This window comes from Protopterus annectens, chromosome 17.part0 (genome assembly GCF_019279795.1).
Source record: "Protopterus annectens isolate FY-2018-M chromosome 17.part0, PAN1.0, whole genome shotgun sequence".
Lineage (NCBI taxonomy): Eukaryota > Metazoa > Chordata > Ceratodontiformes > Protopteridae > Protopterus > Protopterus annectens.
In genome coordinates, this window is record NC_056751.1 from 475,261,737 (window position 1) to 475,279,862 (window position 18,126).

Genomic DNA, 18,126 nt, shown 5'->3' on the forward strand with positions numbered 1-18,126 from the left:
ATCTGTAGCAGCTGCAGCAGATAATGCTTGTAATTTATTCCTTATGTGGTGGCAATATTATTTGGAGGAGATTGGAAATGGCGGTAATCATGTTATCCAAAGAAGTGTCACTAACTGCTGCAGCTTCAGAAATGTAATTGTTGTCAATGGTATCACTATCAGAATGGTGAGATCTCAATTATGTAACTTAAAGTATGTTATTATTTTATAGTTAGATCCTAGGAACATCTGGGAGTTGGAAAGGGAAAGGTCTGGGATCCTTTGGTGAATGGCTCTAGCAAAGCCTGACTTTGACCTGGAAAAAGAATCTAGTTTGTAGTCCTTTGTAAAAGTATGCAACGATGACCATGTTTCCGCTTCTAGAATATTTATAGAGTACAATCCTTTCCAAAAAGCAATTGATGAAGCCAAGTCCTTGGAAGAGTGTGCTTTGACCCTACCTGGAAATGTTTTGATGTGTTAGGAATAATAAAAGGTAATAGCCTCAGATTGCCACTTGGAAATAGTATGCTTTGATACAGATTGTCTTTGCCTCCTGCCTTAAGAAGAAATCTACAACTGAAATATTTATTTTTCTGTCACTATAGTACCTGTGTTGTCTGTGGAGATCCATAGGATTGCCAGTCAATAAATGCGATATAACTGGTGAAAAATGAATGTCTGGTTCCAAGGAAAGAGACAGAAAGTACCAAAACTGTTGTTTATTAGTACATCAGGTTAAGCGCTTTCATCTATCCTCCATAGACTGCTTCAGAACACCATTTCTCAAACTAACAGCCTTTAAATAGTACTAATTAATTCAAATTATCCAATCCTGTGATACACCAATTTAATCTCATGAATATTAATTTCATGGATACTGAATGACTCATCCTGACATGGATTTTCATAACACAACAACCATTTAACATCATGAAAATACATAGTAAAATAACTAAACAGTTATATAACTGTTTACACATGATATAAAATTCATAATATTCAATAATAAAGTTACATAGTAATATAAAAATAAAAACTTAAAAATGTTAAAAATACAACTATTAGTTGTGTCTCACAATAAACACACAAAACTGTGGGAAGCTCGATGAATATAATCAGCTTGGAACAACACCTACCCTACTATTAATATTACTTTTTTTTGGAGATCCGTCGTATGAAGAATCCCTCATTTTTGGATTTAGTAAAAAGAACAGAGAAATGTAAAGTTTGATGTAAAGTAAACATGGATACAACTTTAAGCGTAAAAGAAGGATTAGTGCTTAAATGAAGCCTATCACTGTGGAAAATGAGATATGGTTGAACCACCATAAGAGCTTGCAACTCAGATACACTCATACCTCTCAACTTGGAATCATCAAAAATCTGGACAAAGCCCACAAAAAATAGGTACAAATCTGTACACTGATTAACATACAATCTGCATACATAATTATGTAGCCCCGCCCACTCCGATGGAATTGTGGGATATCAGCTTTTAAATGCAAACTGAACAGACAACCAAAAATATGGCCCCAAATTGCCTATGTCACATTAAAAAAAGATATTGCAATAGGGAACGGATGGCAAACTCATAACAGGCTCATAGTTACTAGCCTAGGTATCTCCACTGAAAAGGATATTCCAAGGACTGCAGTATCCTCCCACTTTAAAAGTACAACACAGTATCAGCAATACATCTACACATACTGTTCGAGTAGAACCCACAGCCTTCTGCATAAAAAGCAAGGATTCTACCTGTTGTGCTACTAACAATGCAAGCAGACTTGGCATAAGCATCACTATTTCTCTTCACCTGAAGCTCTCAGCTAATTGTAAAATCCACTCAACTGCATCTCTCAACTTTGCAGCACAAGAAATCGGGAAAAGTCAAAATTTATTGGGGGGTGACAAAATTTCAAAAAACAGGGACACATTTTAAACATTGTTTGCATAATCTTGGAAAGTTGCTAGAATAAAATGCTGTGTTACCACCATCTGTTTCCTGAAAGATAGGAAGACTGAAACTTTAATGTTACTTAAATAATCTTAATTTAGTGAATTATGTTCAACTTCTCACCAGATCTCAACCTCTTAAGCACAAAAAACCTAGACAAAGCCAATATTGGGGGAATACAGCCCCAAATATAGGGACAAATTTCAAATATTGATCTTATAAACTTTGCTAGAATAATAGGTTTTGTGTTACCATGTATTTTCTGAAGAATATGACACCTGAAATTCCAATGCCTGTCATTATTTAGTGAATTCAATCCTCACTGATTTGCTACAAAAATCCAGAAAGCCACAGATTTTATGAGGAACAGAACAAAAATATGAGGCACAAAGCATAAGTGGTGGTGGGTAAAGAATTCAGGCTCTTGCTACCCAGTACCCAAGGTACAGAGTTTGAGCCTGAGTAACTGTAACCAGCCTGCCTATTTAACAGGGGCATTTTACACACAGACACACACACCTACACCTGTAAAATGAAACCTGCCTGCAGCCATTAGCAAACTCTTTAAAAAGCCAAATGGAAAGCACACTCAAAAGGAAAGTAAACCAAGATGAAAATCCTGGTAAAGGCTTCTATAAGTAGACTACAACTCTTCAGTAAGCCGTTATACATGGCCAGCTGCCACATGTGGTCTTTCATTATGCCTTATGTAATCAACATGATTAAACAGTGCTCCTAGCATTGTGGCTGGTGAGGATATCCTCGCTGGCCATTAGCAGACACCCAGTAGTGAGTTATGGCCAGATGCATTTATGAGAGGAAATTAAAGGCTGATGGATAAGTAACTTTTGTTGAGTTCCACAAAATTAAACTCCATTTAGACTGTGACCTGGTAAGGCTTTAAAAGTTATTATACCATGACCCCCCCAAAACGTGCACGCTGATTGGCCAGCGTGCCCGTTGTAAATCGAGTTATACTAATGGAAAAAGGTCCGGTCGGCCGGACTTTTTTCCATTAGTATAACTCGTTTTTTTAAAACACTGTCTCGCTATGTTAAATGGGTTTAACATAGCGAGACAGCTTTAAAATAAGCAACAGAGATCTCCGTTGCTTATTTTAAAGCTGTCTCGCTATGTTAAACCCATTTAACATAGCGAGACAGTGTTTAAAAAAAAAGCAACGGAGAAAGCAAGATCTCTGTTGCTTTTTTTTAGTGTTTCGCTATGTTAAATGAGTTTAACATAGCGAGACAGTTTTAAAATAAGCAACGGACATCTCCGTTGCTTATTTTAAAACTGTCTCGCTATGTTAAACTCATTTAACATAGCAAAACACTAAAAAAAAGCAACGGAGATCTTGCTTTCTCCGTTGCTTTTGCCCACAGCTCTGATGTACTGTGCAGGCGCGCAGTACATCAGAACTGCCGCGGATGCCAGACATCTGCGGAAGGGCAGCAAACAGGCATTATACTATGCCATTATTTAAGAAAAGTAATAGTTTATTTTCTTAAATAATGTCATGGTATAATAGCAATAACCCACTTCTGGGTGTGGGTAATGCTAAATTTGCCCACGGTTGGCTTTGTTTGGTCCCTCGGGCTTCGCCCTCGGGACCAAACCACGCCAACCGTGGGTAAATTTAGCATTACCCACACCCAGGCGTGGGTTATTGCTATATTAGACAGCAATCTGGCTGTGGGGGTGGGTGGGATTACAACAATTACCAGAGAATGTAGGCCGCCTCTGTCACAGTGCTAGTCACTACTAGAAAATAATGCTATTTTTTATATACTATACATACAAGTTCAGGCCTCTTGTGTTCATGAAGACATAAACAGAATCCAGCAGTTCAGTAGAAGCAAAAAACTACCAAAAGCCAAATAAACACAGGGGAAATGTTAGTTTAGCCAGGCATATATACTGTACACCATGGAGTACTTTTTAAAATTCCTTGATTATTATTTTATTTATTTCATTTTGCTATGAAATGTACTAAAATTTAATTATAAAACTGATCTAGTTTTCATGGTTTGGTTTATGATTCTGATTATATATATTGTTAAATTACATATTTTCACAATGCTTCAGCTATATTTATGTTATCTGCAGAAAAAAACTGCTAAGTCTTAAATTCTGAAGTAAACAAAATTCCTATGGCAAATTTTAAGTAAAAAACATTAAGGATAGTTATCCCTTTGGCAATAACGATTGGAACACACATTTTACACTTAATAAAACTCCTGGTAGGAAGCCACAGTGCTATTAAAACTGCAACCAAGCCAAAATGTAACTTGTAAATTAGCACACTCCCAGTAAAAGCAAACTCTTCAAAAAGCCAAAACAGAAACCAGGCTGAAACACAGTGCTTTAAAAGTAAAATGAAATGCAACCTGTAACCTGCCTGCAGCCGTTAGCACACTCCCGGTAAAAGCAAACGTCTTTATAAATCTAAAACGGAAAGCACATTCAAAAGAAAGAAAACCAAGCTGCAGCTAGACCCTTCCTTATTCTGCTGCCTTAATGGTCAAGTGGACAGTTCGATATGCACACTTCTTCCCTACCTTTCCAGTCGGTATCACGTTAGCAACATATCAAATGGAGCTGCAGCAACACTCTGCTTTGTCATTCAAATGGTGCCTCGTGCTACAGATATCCAGCCAGCCTCACTCCCAGTGCAGTTTCAAATGGCTGTTCCATCAGTACAGCATGGAAGATGCCTTGCTCGGAGTCACATTGTAGTTATTCCCTCGAAGGATTTTGAGCGCATTTCAGAAGGAAATGTGAAATGCATGCTCATTGAGCTTCAGGCAGGCTGTTTCACAGAGCTGACATCATCGTGCATGTGATGACATCAGTCAGGAAATAACATGTAAAACAAATGTGCTGAGAACTTGGAAATGAAGGGGTGCCACTCGGGAATCGTGGCACCCCATTATTTGGACTCCAAAACTTGTTTTTTACTGAGTAATTTGGTACGGTTGGGAGGTATGGATACACTTCTTGCAGTGGTAACAGCAATTAGCAAAATTATTTTCCATCTTAAGAATCTCAGGTTTGCCAGATGAGCTGGTTCAAAAAATTAAGATCCCAAGGAGGAGCCACTGGGCATCTTTAAGGTCTCTTATGTATCATCCTATTAAAAACAGTTTCACATGAAAATGCATTAAAAGAAGAGGATCCATAGGCAGACATTGTGAATTGGCCAGCAAAATGAACCCTGATAAAGGAGTAAGACAAGCCATAGGTTAATAACTGGTTCAAGTATTGTGAAAGCAGAAAAACATTAGCCCTGAATGGGTGTTGGTTATTTTGTTGGAACTGACTAGAAAATCTTTTCCATTAGTTTCTATATGATTTTTTAGTAGTAGACTTTTTACCTCCATTAGTATCTGCTGTACATTTTCAGAAAACAAGTGCCTAAAAGGGACTAAGATCCTATCATTCAGGCAAACAGCTGTAGTAGTTTGGGGTCAGGATATATCAACCCCCCCCCAGTCTTGTATGAGTAAATTCAGTCTGTGAGGAAGCTTGTGATAATTGCCCAAAAGAAGTGAGAACTAATGTTGCCTGTGCCAGAGGGGAGTCACTCCCATAATCTTTGGGGATTCCTTCTGAATCTTCAGCAGTACTCTGAATATCAGAAAAAAATATTGAGAAGCATAAGGATCATTTCTTTCTAAGGAAAATAAAACACATCTGTCTTTCAAACCTTCTTTCGTGGAGTCTTGGAACAGAATTTAGTCAGATGATTGTACAGAGGGGAGGCAAAAAGGTCTACCTGATGAATTCCCAACAGATCGATCAAATCTTGAAAAACTCCCTCATCTAATCTCAATTCCTGAGGTCTGCCTTTGTCTTGCTGAACTTATCTGGCACACAATTTTGCTCCAATGGAATGTAGGATGCCTATAGATTGAGGTTGTGCTGTAAAGTTATACCTCATGCTAACATGGCTATTCTGCATGGTTTAACCCTATGCAGACTAGCCATGTTACTCCATGCTAACATGACTAGTCTTCATAGGGGGCAAGATCTGGTTTCCTCCTGCTGGTTTATGTAACCCACCACTGTAGTATCATCTGCAACTACTTGAAGAGGTCCTCGGAACCAAAGTTGATACAAAGAGTTGACAGCCTTGATAAGAGCTAGCATCTCTTTTATATTTATGTGCTTTGGTCTGTCTTTCTTTTCCCAGAAACCTTACAATTTTATCCCCCACCCCTGATACTGTTCTTGAAGCAAAGCCTGAGGCATCTGTTGTGACTGAATACTTTGGAGCAGGATGGGAGAAGGGGTACCTGGATTCAGGGATATTTGATGTCTCCACAAAGTGATTTCAGTTTTCTCAAATCCCTGAACTGGAATTTGAAAAGATAGCAAGTGTTGGGGCTGGAATCAAAGAGACATTAGATTCCACTGCATCTTTCTCATGTAGAGTCTTGCAAGAAGTATCATGAGAGCCATGGATGCCAGAATCCTGAGGTATTCTCTCACAGTGACGGAAGTCTGAGTGGACATCCCCTGGAATAGATTTGAACATTAATCTATTTTTTTTCTTGTGGAAGAAAAGCTGTATGTATTGTGGTGACTGGCAGACAACACAGAAACACAATTTTGTGTGATGGAGTCAAAAAAGATATTTGAGTATTCTCTTGGAATCCTGGCCTGTGCTTGAGATTTCTCATCCAAGTGATAGACTCCTGACACTTTGGAAAAGATATTGCAGAAATAATCAAGTCATCTAAGTATGAAAAAATGTGGATACCCTGTAACCTGATATGGGTTATGACAGGAACTAAACACTTTGTGAACACTTGTGGAGCAGTGGTAGCCCAAACTGCAAGGCAGACAACTGATAATGTGATCCAGATACACAAAACCTTAAGAAACACCTGAAATCCACATGAATAGGAATGTGATAATATAAATATTTTAATTCATGGGTTACTAATAAACTCAAATGAAGAAGAAGAGGTAACAGATTGCTAAGTGAAAGCATTCTGAACTTGTGCATTATTGAAGTCTCATTTAGGATAGAAAGATCTAGAACTGTTCTCCAGACATTTTCACTTTCTTTGGCATCAAAAACATTCATGAATAAAATCCTTTTCTCAACTGAGAAGGAGAAAGTGCTTTTGTTACCCCCTAAGACAGCATGTTCTATAGGATAAGAAGGAAGAGAAGATTTGGTTTGGCAGATGAGGAGAAATTCCCTGGAAAGGAGGGATGTTTCTCCCACTGCCATCTTTATTCTAGCTGGATTAGCTGCAGAAGCCATTTGTTTGAAACAATATGTTGCCAGTGAGATAGATGGAGATTTAGACTTTCTGGAACAGATAAAGGACTGCCAGGATGGGAGGGGTAGTCAATATCCTTTAAATAGTCATTCTGCCTAAGTTGACCTACCTGCCATTGTTTTTTAAAAATCTGCTTACTAGTATTCTGCTGAGACTGCTAATTTTGTTACTTCCTAAAACTGGACAAGGAATCAGAAAATCCCTTGGAAAATTTAGAGAAGGAGGGCTGAATAATCTGAGAGATGCCCTGAATCAACTTACCTCTCTCATTGATTTTTGATAACTTCTGTAGCAGAGAGTCCAAATCTACCCAAAATAGAATCCAAAATCTAATTTTCTACATCTTCTGGGAGGTTCTGAGAATGCAACTGGAAAAAAACACCTGAACACAGTACCATTGGCAATAGCCATAGATGCAGTAGTTACAGAATCATAACCTCACTTTAAACAATGAGCAGTGACTTAAGAAATGGAAAAAAAATAAACCACACAAAATTGATTTTCTCGACAAAAGGAAACTGCAACTAAAACATTCCTAATATTTTCACAACTAGTCAGAATAAACTTTAACATATGAACTTGACATTTCCAAATTCTAAAAATCAAAGCTGCAGAAGCATACCTTTTTCACAACATATCAATAACTTTACCATTCTTGTCAAAAGGAGACAGATTAGGATTACCAAAATGCTTAGCAGCAACTGCTAGATCATGTTTGGAATTAGTATATAAAAACCTGAAAGACCAAGGAACTTTGTACATTGTGTCTGCTTTCTTAGGTGCAGCAAGCTGGATGTTAAACAAACCACAGTCTGTGACAAACACATTGCCTATTGCCAACAGCAACATGGAGATGGTTGGAGGTTTTAGGAATTCCAGTTGTAAAAACTCATAGTATTTTCTGAGAGACTGAAAAACCTCAGTGTTCTTCCACTAAAAACACTGGCACATTCTGAAATAATGTTAGAAAAAAGAAAATCTACCACAGGGCCGTTCAGATACCATGCTGTCCTGTGAATCTGAATCAGAAATCTAAGGAGAAAAATATACATCTCTCCCTGTACATTCCCCTACAGATTTAAAATCTTGAACCTCGGTAGGGAAAGTGGAATCCCTTTTTCTTTTACCAGAAGCCACTAGATAAGAAGTGTTAATAGACTGTACAGGACCCTGTACCAAGCTCAATAAGCTCTCCAGGGAAGATAGTACAGAAGTTAAATGTATAGTTTTCTGTTTCTTTTTGACATACTAATTGGTGAAAACAGAGTAGATCGCCAGCAGCAGATTCAACAGAGAAGGGCATAACATTCTGGCTAAGCAAAGGCATATTCCCTGCACTTTCTCCCATGAGCAAGAAGAGTGGCTCTCCTTTGCCAACAGAGGCTATCCCAGCAACCACAGAGGGCATGTCCAACCCCCTGTCCATAGTGGCTATATGGACAACATTAGATAGAATTGGGAAAATGATACGTGGTTTGAGGAGCCACCTCTGGCCACAGCAGAGTAACTCACCTGCAACTGAATCAAGTCATTAGCCTGCTGTAGTGGCAAAGGCCACTGAGTAAACTTTTTCTTCTTGCAGTGGAAGAAGGTCTGATCAGGTGGCCAGTAGTTTGTTCCATTGTCAAGCCAAAAATGCTGCTTGTTTTCTGGGTAAGCATAACAGCAATATGCAGGAAAATAGGACAGTTGCTTAAAAGTGACTCCACAGAAAAATAAATTTCAATAACTTTTTACCACAAAAGTAAAAAAAAAATGCTCTCCCATTTAAAAGTACAAACAAGTAATGTGACAGCCAATAAAGTTATTTTTCCATAGCTTTGAAATATTTTTTTCATAAAAGTAGTTTAAATAACTAAAAAAGATATAATATGATAGAAAGGGAACTTATCTATCCTGTAGTGGAACAGTGTTATTTGACCAACGATCTTCTAAAGCCTGCAGAGGAGTGCTCTGTCTGGTGGCAGGAAATTGAGACACCTCCATCTTTTGTCCATTTCTGTGCAGTAGCTGATCTAAATGTATGGAAAACATCATAACACTGCACTGCTGGGATTCTCTCCACTGCTTTAAACCATGTATTAGTGACTGCAAAGACATCTATTTACAGAGTTTTACTATTATGAGAGAGACTTTCCATTCAGAAGTCAGTTCATCTGTACCCTCAGTCTCTCATCTCACACATTAGTATCATTTCTGTTCTGTAAATGTTATTATTTCTTATGTTTGTCTTCTGATTTTAATTCTGGAATAAATGAAGAGATGGACTTTGTGAAAGCATAGCTATGCTTATCTTTTGTGTTCCAAAAGTCGGTTTAATGCAGCAACACCTTTACTAGATAAATCATTGCACTGTTTGAACTTTGTCGGCTTTAGTTTGCACTTTCTGCTTTACTGCACTGCATCGGCATTGGTATTTTTGCACACAAAATAAGCCAGATGGATTTGGCTTTGTATTAAAGAGCACCCCTCTTGTCCAAGACTGGGAAATGCAGTTTACTCAATATTATCCATACTTTGAACTGTAAGCCTGTCAGTCCTGGGCTGTAAAGTCCCACAGACTGAAGGCAAAACCACCTCCAACACTCAACGCTATTTACTTCCAAATGATTTATGTAACACATTAAGTGATGAAGTGCCTTGATCATTCATCATTTATTTATTGCGTAAGGCACCAGAGAGGTTTACAGTTGGTGGTGCCTAGCCACAAACATTAAGATATGATGCAGGAGAGCTGTTATGTAACCTGAGAGGTCTGGAATCTGAGTTAACTGATCCTTAAAACTGCTGCTGACATTAGCAGTTTTTTCTAATGTTGTTTTTGTGTGTGTGTGTGTGTGTGTGTGTGTGTGTGTGTGTGTGTGTGTGTGTGTGTGTGTGTGTGTGTGTGTGTGTGTGTGCTGAGCCAGCCTTTTCCAATAGTGCATACTGGTTTGATTGTTTGCAAATAATATCAAAGGCCATGACACACCAGTCATTTTTTTAAATTGATTTGTAGGCAAAAGTAGTGTGGACACCACAACAGATAGTGTAGGGTGGATGCAGGCACTTTGTTAATGAAGAAATGAAAATAGAAAATAGAACAAGAAGGAAATAACTGATCTTCTTGGAATAAACATTGTTTCCTATTGTTCAGCTCAGCATCTATGAAAATATGAGATAGCAAATAGTAAGAAATACTGTTAGCAGTAGGAGAATGATATAACCACAGGTTTGGCACCCCCAGAAATCCTTCAATGACTAATACAGAACTATGTATAACTTGGCCCAGACATTACTATGCATTTATGTACTCAAAGTAAAGAAAAGGCAAAAAAAAAAGGGAAAACTAAATTTATTTATTTATTTATTTGCCATTTGTTAACTGGGTTAGTCTGGCTGGGCAGATGCCTTTTTCAGCAGAGGCCCGAGGAGAAAATCTCGAGAGAGATTAACAATTAGTTACAAGCGTAATACAGATACAAACATTAAACATAAAAAGAGAATCTTATTTGTTTTTAACATTCATTACAAAGGTACATTTAGAGATCTTAAAATAACATGTAAATGACGTAGTTGTATGGTAAGAAATAGGAGGTAAGGAAATGGTAGGACTAGTAAGTAGGGAGTGCTTACTTATAGCATGGAGTCAAGTAAGGGAAAAGAAATAGAGGGGAAGGGGCAATGAACGAGGATGAAAGACATAGAGGAAACTTGACTGATACTGTGAACAGTGATAGAAAAGGTATATTGTTACTGATATGGAAGTAGAAACATACAGCCAGGAGAGTCTATGGTGCAGTTCAAGGAAGACTGAGGCTAGTTGGGAGAAAGAATGGCTGGGGAGGAATTGACTCAAGGTAGGGCTTTACAGGGGCAGGTTCAGGAGTTGAGTAGGTAGTCCTTTAGGGCTAGTTTCAAATTGGGTGAATTTTGGTGAGTTCTGATATAGAGAGGGAGCTTGTGCCAAGATGTGGAGACTGTATGACTGTAAAGGCTTTTTCATATGGATTTATTAGGTTTGGAGATTTGGAGAAGGTGTTGTTCTGAGCTACGAAGCTCCTGGTTAGGGATGTCAGGGGGGGGGGGGTGAAAGTTGTTAGTGAAGGACAGGCTAGGGGTTGTTGTAGGATGGAGTGCATCAGGTGAAGTTGAGGTAGAAGGAATTGGCTATGGAATTCTAACCAGTGAAGTTTTGTTAAGGCAAGGCAGTGGTGTGAGTGATAGGGGAGATTTGTGGTGAAACGTGCAACTTTATTATATGTTAGCTCAAGTTTGTTTAAGAGATTTTTTGGAGGTTGGTAAATATAGGGTTAGCATATAGTAATGTAGGTAGGAGGTAGGCTTAAGCAAGAGATACTTTGGATTCTTGAATGAGGATTTTTTTTGTTTCTGTATAGCAATCTTACTTTCTGGTGGGTTTCTTTGATGTAGTTGTTGGAGAGTCCATCTGATAGTTGTGCTATTTAGGGAAAAGACTGAGAAGGAAGATTTGAGGTGTTGGAGGGGTTTGGGGAGGAAAAGAAGAAGTTTAGTTTTATTGGGGTTAAGTAGGAGTTGGTTCATGGTGAGCCATCTTTTGACTGAGTGAAGTGTGTCTTTTGTGAGGGTATAAAGGTGGGATAGATTGTCAGAGGTAACAAAATAATAATAGTGCTCTAAAACTGGCTGGTTAACACCCATCGGTTTTATTTTTTATTTATGTCTTGGGGTGTCTGTGGGGAGGGATAATATAGTGAGGGAGGTAGTTGCAGCCCCTATCATCCAGACAAGAAAAAGTCATAACAAGTAAAGAAATGTATTTATATCACTATTGTTAAATACATTATCCTATTTTTCCATCTGAGTGTCTTCAAAACTAGTCAGGTTTGCAGCCTGAGGGCATGCATTGTAAAACAATTCAACACTGAAAATATACATATCATTTGATAATACCTCCTTCCCTGTGTATTCTCAACATATTCAATTATAGGCAACTTTAGGTATGATTTTGATAATTATTTCAAAATCATAGCAACCATCAGTTTTATACTTCTGATTAGGTAAATTCCAAGGATCACATGAAGAAGGGACAAGAGAACAAAGGCAAGATATTGTTCTAACAGAGTAATAAATGAATAAACCAGGATCTTGGCTTCTATCTTGTTAAGTAAATTTGAAAAACTTGCAGATTGGTTAAGCATTTAATCTGCTATTAAAATGCATTTTAGCACCACTCTGAGATGTGGCATTTTATTTACAGCGTATCACGTCACACTATATTCTAGCTTAATGGAGCAGAACACCAATGAATTTGTCCCATGCATTTCCAGGATCAGATATATGCTAATAAACACACTAATGTCTAAGACTGCCAAATGAGCCTTGTTAAAATTATGATTCCCTGCTGGTTCCAACATATGCACATGTTGTCTACAGTAAACAAGATAAACACTTCATTCTTTTAAACATCTGATATCATTAGTGATTATCAATATTCTTTTATCAAAAAAACAGTATTATGTAGGTCAGAGCTCCTACTGAAAATATATAGACAATGAATGTTATTATTTTGTATATGAATATGTGTTGCTTATCTGTGTTGCCTCTGTAATTTGCTGCCAAGCACCATAGTAATTCAGTGTGGTATATATATTTATTGAGTACAATGGTAAAAAAAAAATGATTGCATTAAACCCAGACCTTATCCAACAGGGAAAATATTAAGCTGTGAACTCTGATCAGTGCATTGGATACAGGCCTAGTTACGCACGGCTTTAATTTTACAGAAGAGAGTGAAAATTAAGCCTGCAACTGCATATTGGAATTATATGTTGGGAAGCTGCTGTGTGTTTTATTCATAGCACAAAGCCAGTAGCAGAGCCATAATGCAGTATATAAGACAGCAGTTTGCTTTCTTGCAAAAAAAAAAGGCAAATTGTATCCTATATTAACTAGCACAACTAAAGTACAAAAAAATTCTGCACAACTTTTGAATAAGACCTGCCTCTGCACAAAAATGAAAATCGTTTGAAAAGTACTTTCTCAGTGGAATTATCACTGATATAACATGAAAGACCTGCATTATCTGATGATACTAAGGAGGTGTGGTAAAGAAGGGGATAGCACTGAAAAAAGGAAATGAAGAAGAACAGGACTCAGGCTGGGATTCTATAAAAGTACAACACACCTGTACAATGATAGGTGATACGTAGTCTGTAGTACGATGAGCCCCAGAGCTAATCAGATATGTGGAAGAGCTTTCATGACAAGGAAAGGACTGCACAGCATAATACAGATGACACATTAAGGGAAAGAGCAGCACTCATCAGATCCAGTGGATGAGCAAGACTTCAAAAGGGTTCACGTCCAATAGGCTGATGCTTACCACTAGGGGGAGCTAGTGTTACAAGAGTTTATGTTCATATGTGTGCATAATGAATTGCTGTATATCCTCTACTAACAGTCACCTACATAGCCATTTGAAGGTCTGCATAGCAAAGTACCACCCCAGTTCAGAATATAAGTGTGAAAGAAATGTGAACTGAGAGAAGAGCAATCACAGGAAAACACACAAGCATAACCATCAGGTATGACAAGTGGGAAAGAGAATGGAAGATAATTAAAAAAATGTTCAACATAGGATATAGGAATACAATGTCAGGGGGATATATTTCCATAACAACAAGATACTTGATTAAGGTGAGAGATAAAAAATATAAAAAATGGAGAAGAGGTCAAACTAAGCTTTGAAAATTGAAATAAACAAGCTGAACAAAGAAATTAAGCATAGTCTGAGACAAGATCAAGAATAATTTGAAGATAATTTATATAAGGATATTGAGCATTATTGGAAATCATTTTATACATACATAAAATATGGAAAGAGTAAAGACATACAAATTGACAGACTGTGTAGATTCTAAAATTTATTCTCAGACACAGCAGATTATAGATATATTTACAAAATCTTATGCAAAGTGATTTGTCTCCACAAAGGGGGTGATAAATTGTTGTAGTGACATCCAGGCAACCTCAGATACTGAAATCAAATTAGATTATACTGAAAAAAGAACTGTGCAAACTTTATCCAAACAAAGCACAGGGAGGAGACAGAATTAGTAATAATGGCTTGAGAACACTTCAGCAAGAACATACAGTACCATTATATCTATTATTCACTATGTTGTAAAAATGTGGGTAGATTTCTAAAGGTGTGACAGGGAAGAATGAGGTAATTGGGAACAACTTTTATTAGAGAGTGGTGAGTTGGTAGACTTTAAGGATTCCTTGCGGGATGCACTGTTGGAGATGCTGGTGGGGGATTGGTGTGATGAGGGACATGATTTTTCTGAGCTATCATACAGAAAGGGAATTGCCTAGATATGGTAAGGCCTTGCTGTGTTTAAACATGGTGGCTGCCAAAAAAGCAATTACTAGAAAATGGAAATCAAAATCTAAGCCATCTATACTAGAAGTAAAGAATATAGTAACATAGATAAAACAACTGGAATTGAGATGTTTCGAAAAGGGGAGGAACAAATTACATCGGAAAAAGAATTATAGGAACAGTACATACAGAGGAGGAATGAGGTTTTAAGGAAGACAGGACTTACCTGAGCTATGTAATGCTTGACTGAAAATGATTGGGTAGGGATGTTTGCAACTGGTTGTGTGTCAGTATGGTTTGTGATATAAAATGCTTGCAACTCAGATGGTGTCAGTGTGGTTTGTATTCATTTATATGAATGTTTGATTGCCTGTGTCATAAGTGATGGTTTAATAAAGGTGTTTCTTGTTTAAAAACAGGGCAGGAATTGAATAATTTATGTAATATTGCTTAGGTTATATGATATATATATATATATATATATATATATATATATATATATATATATATATATATATATATAAACAATATATGTGAAATATAATGTTTGCAAACGTGGACTTGTTAATACAGTTTGATTACTTTTATATAAATGTAAATTTGCCTATGTCACAAGTGATAATTCAATACAGATGTTTAAAAAAAGTTGAAAGAAAAACAAATTGCACACATGCACTTGTTGAACCTGTCTTTAAGGGAAAGGGGAGTAGGACAAACCCAATGTCATACAGACCATTAAGTTTACTTTCATGTTGTGGAAGAATAACAGAGAAAGTAATATTGGATAAGTTATTGTCAGAATTGGAAAGGTTGGGACTTGAAACCATATATCAGTATGAATATGTTGAAAACAGATCTATTGCCACCTGTAACATGATGTTCTATAAATAGCCACTATGAATAACAAAGTGTGGTGTGATGTAATTTATATAAATTTATCTTCAGCATTTGACTGGGTCATAAACAAAACATTGATCACTAAATTAGGACAACTAGGTAATGATGTATTCTTGATAAGATGGATAGCTACATGGCTTACAAATAGGACATGCCAAGTCTCATACAGAAATTGGACAGGTGAAATCCTTGGTTACAGTTAGGGTGTCCTACAGGGCTCTGTTCCAGGCCCTTACTCATTTAGATTGTATCTTTCAGATGTGTCTTTTTAATCTGAGGTGTATTACAGTCTGTAAGCAGATGACTTGAAACTGGGTAAACTGATTAAATGTGTTACTGACAGGGCATGTCTGCAAAAGAATCTGACTAAATTGACCATTTGGGCACAGGAGAATAATATGTCGATAAATACATCAAAACTAAGCATATAAGATTTGGGAGACATAAACTGAAAGGTGAATATTTAATACATCACACAGTGCCAGTATCCAGATACCCAGCTTGGGTTACCTGCAATAGCTCTGTTAATCAAAAAACGAATGTAAATCCAGTCAACCCACCAACAATAAAATAAGGCTTACTACACTGAATTACATTTACTGACAGGATGCAGCTTGAAAGTGGGTCACGTAACATCTTGTGTGAACAGGAAACATGGTGGAAGGGCAATGCAGCAATACCACTTGGCTTGGGATCCACAATCTACTACTCAGGGAAAGAACAGCCAAGAAATGGTGTGAAAAATGTGGTGAAGCAGAATCTTTTGAAGACAGTGAGAGATGTCATCAGAATTAGTGACAGACTAGTGGCAGTCAGACTTCATTTTAAAAGCAAGGAAGCATTCATAGTCTTAATCTATGTCCTACAGCAGGGTTATGATGGTGATGAAAACAGTACGTTCAAGCAACAGACCTAGTTAAAGTAGGACAGAACGAGTTGGTGTTGATAAATGGACAAGTGGATGTTCAAATTGGGACAGACAGAAGAGGATATGAGGACTGCCTGTGTCTACATGTGTGGGGTAAAGGGATAAAGAAGGAGAGATCATTCTAGACTTCTATCTAGCAACACATGGTTCAGAAAGACAGTCAGTCAGAAGATCAGAAACTAGAGTGGTCAGCATACAACTCAGGTAGACTTCCTCCTTGTAAGGAAGAAACACTGAGGTAGAATCAGAGATTGCAAAGCCACCCCCAGTTAAACAATCAGCTCACAGCATAAAACACTGATGGCCAAAATCAGCTACTAGCAATGGTTAGAAGTGTCTAATGCAAATGGAAACTAGACTTAAGACTTGCAAGCCGAATACAGCAAAAGCACAGTAGGTCAAGGAAATACCCAGGGCTTAAGACCCTCACATATAAAAGGAAAACGCTGGAGTCAAAGAATAATGGCAATGTCTCAAAACAGAGTGTATGAAGAGAATAGAACAGATATGCAGCTGAGTGAGAGTGGCGCAGTGGCGCAGCAGATAGCGTTGTCATCTCACAGCAAGAGGTTCCTCAGTTCAATTCTTGGCTGGGGTGCCTTCTATGTGAATTCTGCATCACCTCCATGTGTTTGTATTGGTTCCCTCTGGGTGCTCTGGTTTCCTCCCACATTCCAAACGCATGTAGTAGGTGAACTGGACACTCTAAATTGGCCACAGGTGTGTGCATGTGCATGTGTGGTGTAAGAATTGGCTCTAGATGATTGTCAATGTTCAAATGACACCCCAGCCCATGTGAAAAAATGAGAAAAAAAGTTGTGGATAGCTGGATGCAGCCAAGTGAGGTATGGAAATAAGATATATAAGGAAAGCTGGTGGTCAAATTTAAAATTCAGGAAGTTATCAAAAGAAAGAAAGAGTTCAGGAAATGTTGGAGATATAAAAGTTTGACCAAATTAAGAAGGAGTACTAGGCAGCTAACAAAATGGCTAAGAAAGCAGTCACAATAGCAACTAACAAGGCAACTGAGGCCTGATATCAGCTTCTGGAAAGTGACTCAGCAGATGGCACAAAGAAACTCTATCAGGCTTCAAGGCAAAGACAGAAAGATATAGAAGATCACCATCAGACACTATTCATAAAGGATGTAAACAACAATCTGCTCAATTGTGTACAGGACATCAAAGACAGACCTTTTGTCTTCTCCCAGCAGCTTCTGAAGGAAGAAATCCCCATGAAAGCTGTATGTCCCATACACAGCCTATGATGAAAGAAAAAGAAAACCCCCCCTTTAAAGAAATGAGAGCACCGCTAAAGAAAATCATGTTAGGGAAAGCAGCAGGCTCAGAGGAGGTCACAACAGATTTAATCAATATTTCGTGTGAGTTATGGGAGAAATGGCTCCTATTATATTCATAGAGGTTTGGAAAGAAATGTGTATGCCAGATGTTTGGAGAATATGCATTCTAGTGTCAGTGTACAAGAACAAAAGGGGACATTCACAACTGTGGGCAGTAGAGAGGCATCAAACTCCTGTCACACTGCATTAAAGTGGTCAAGAAGGATGAGTGAATATGCAGAGTACAAGAAAGGACAGGACATAAGTAATGTAGATTCAAAAGAGGTCAGGGGTAACTTAGACATGGGTGTTCTGACTCTCTGCATAGCCAGCCTTAGGCACAGGCCAACTAGACAGCCGCCTAGGGCACCGCTGTAGCAG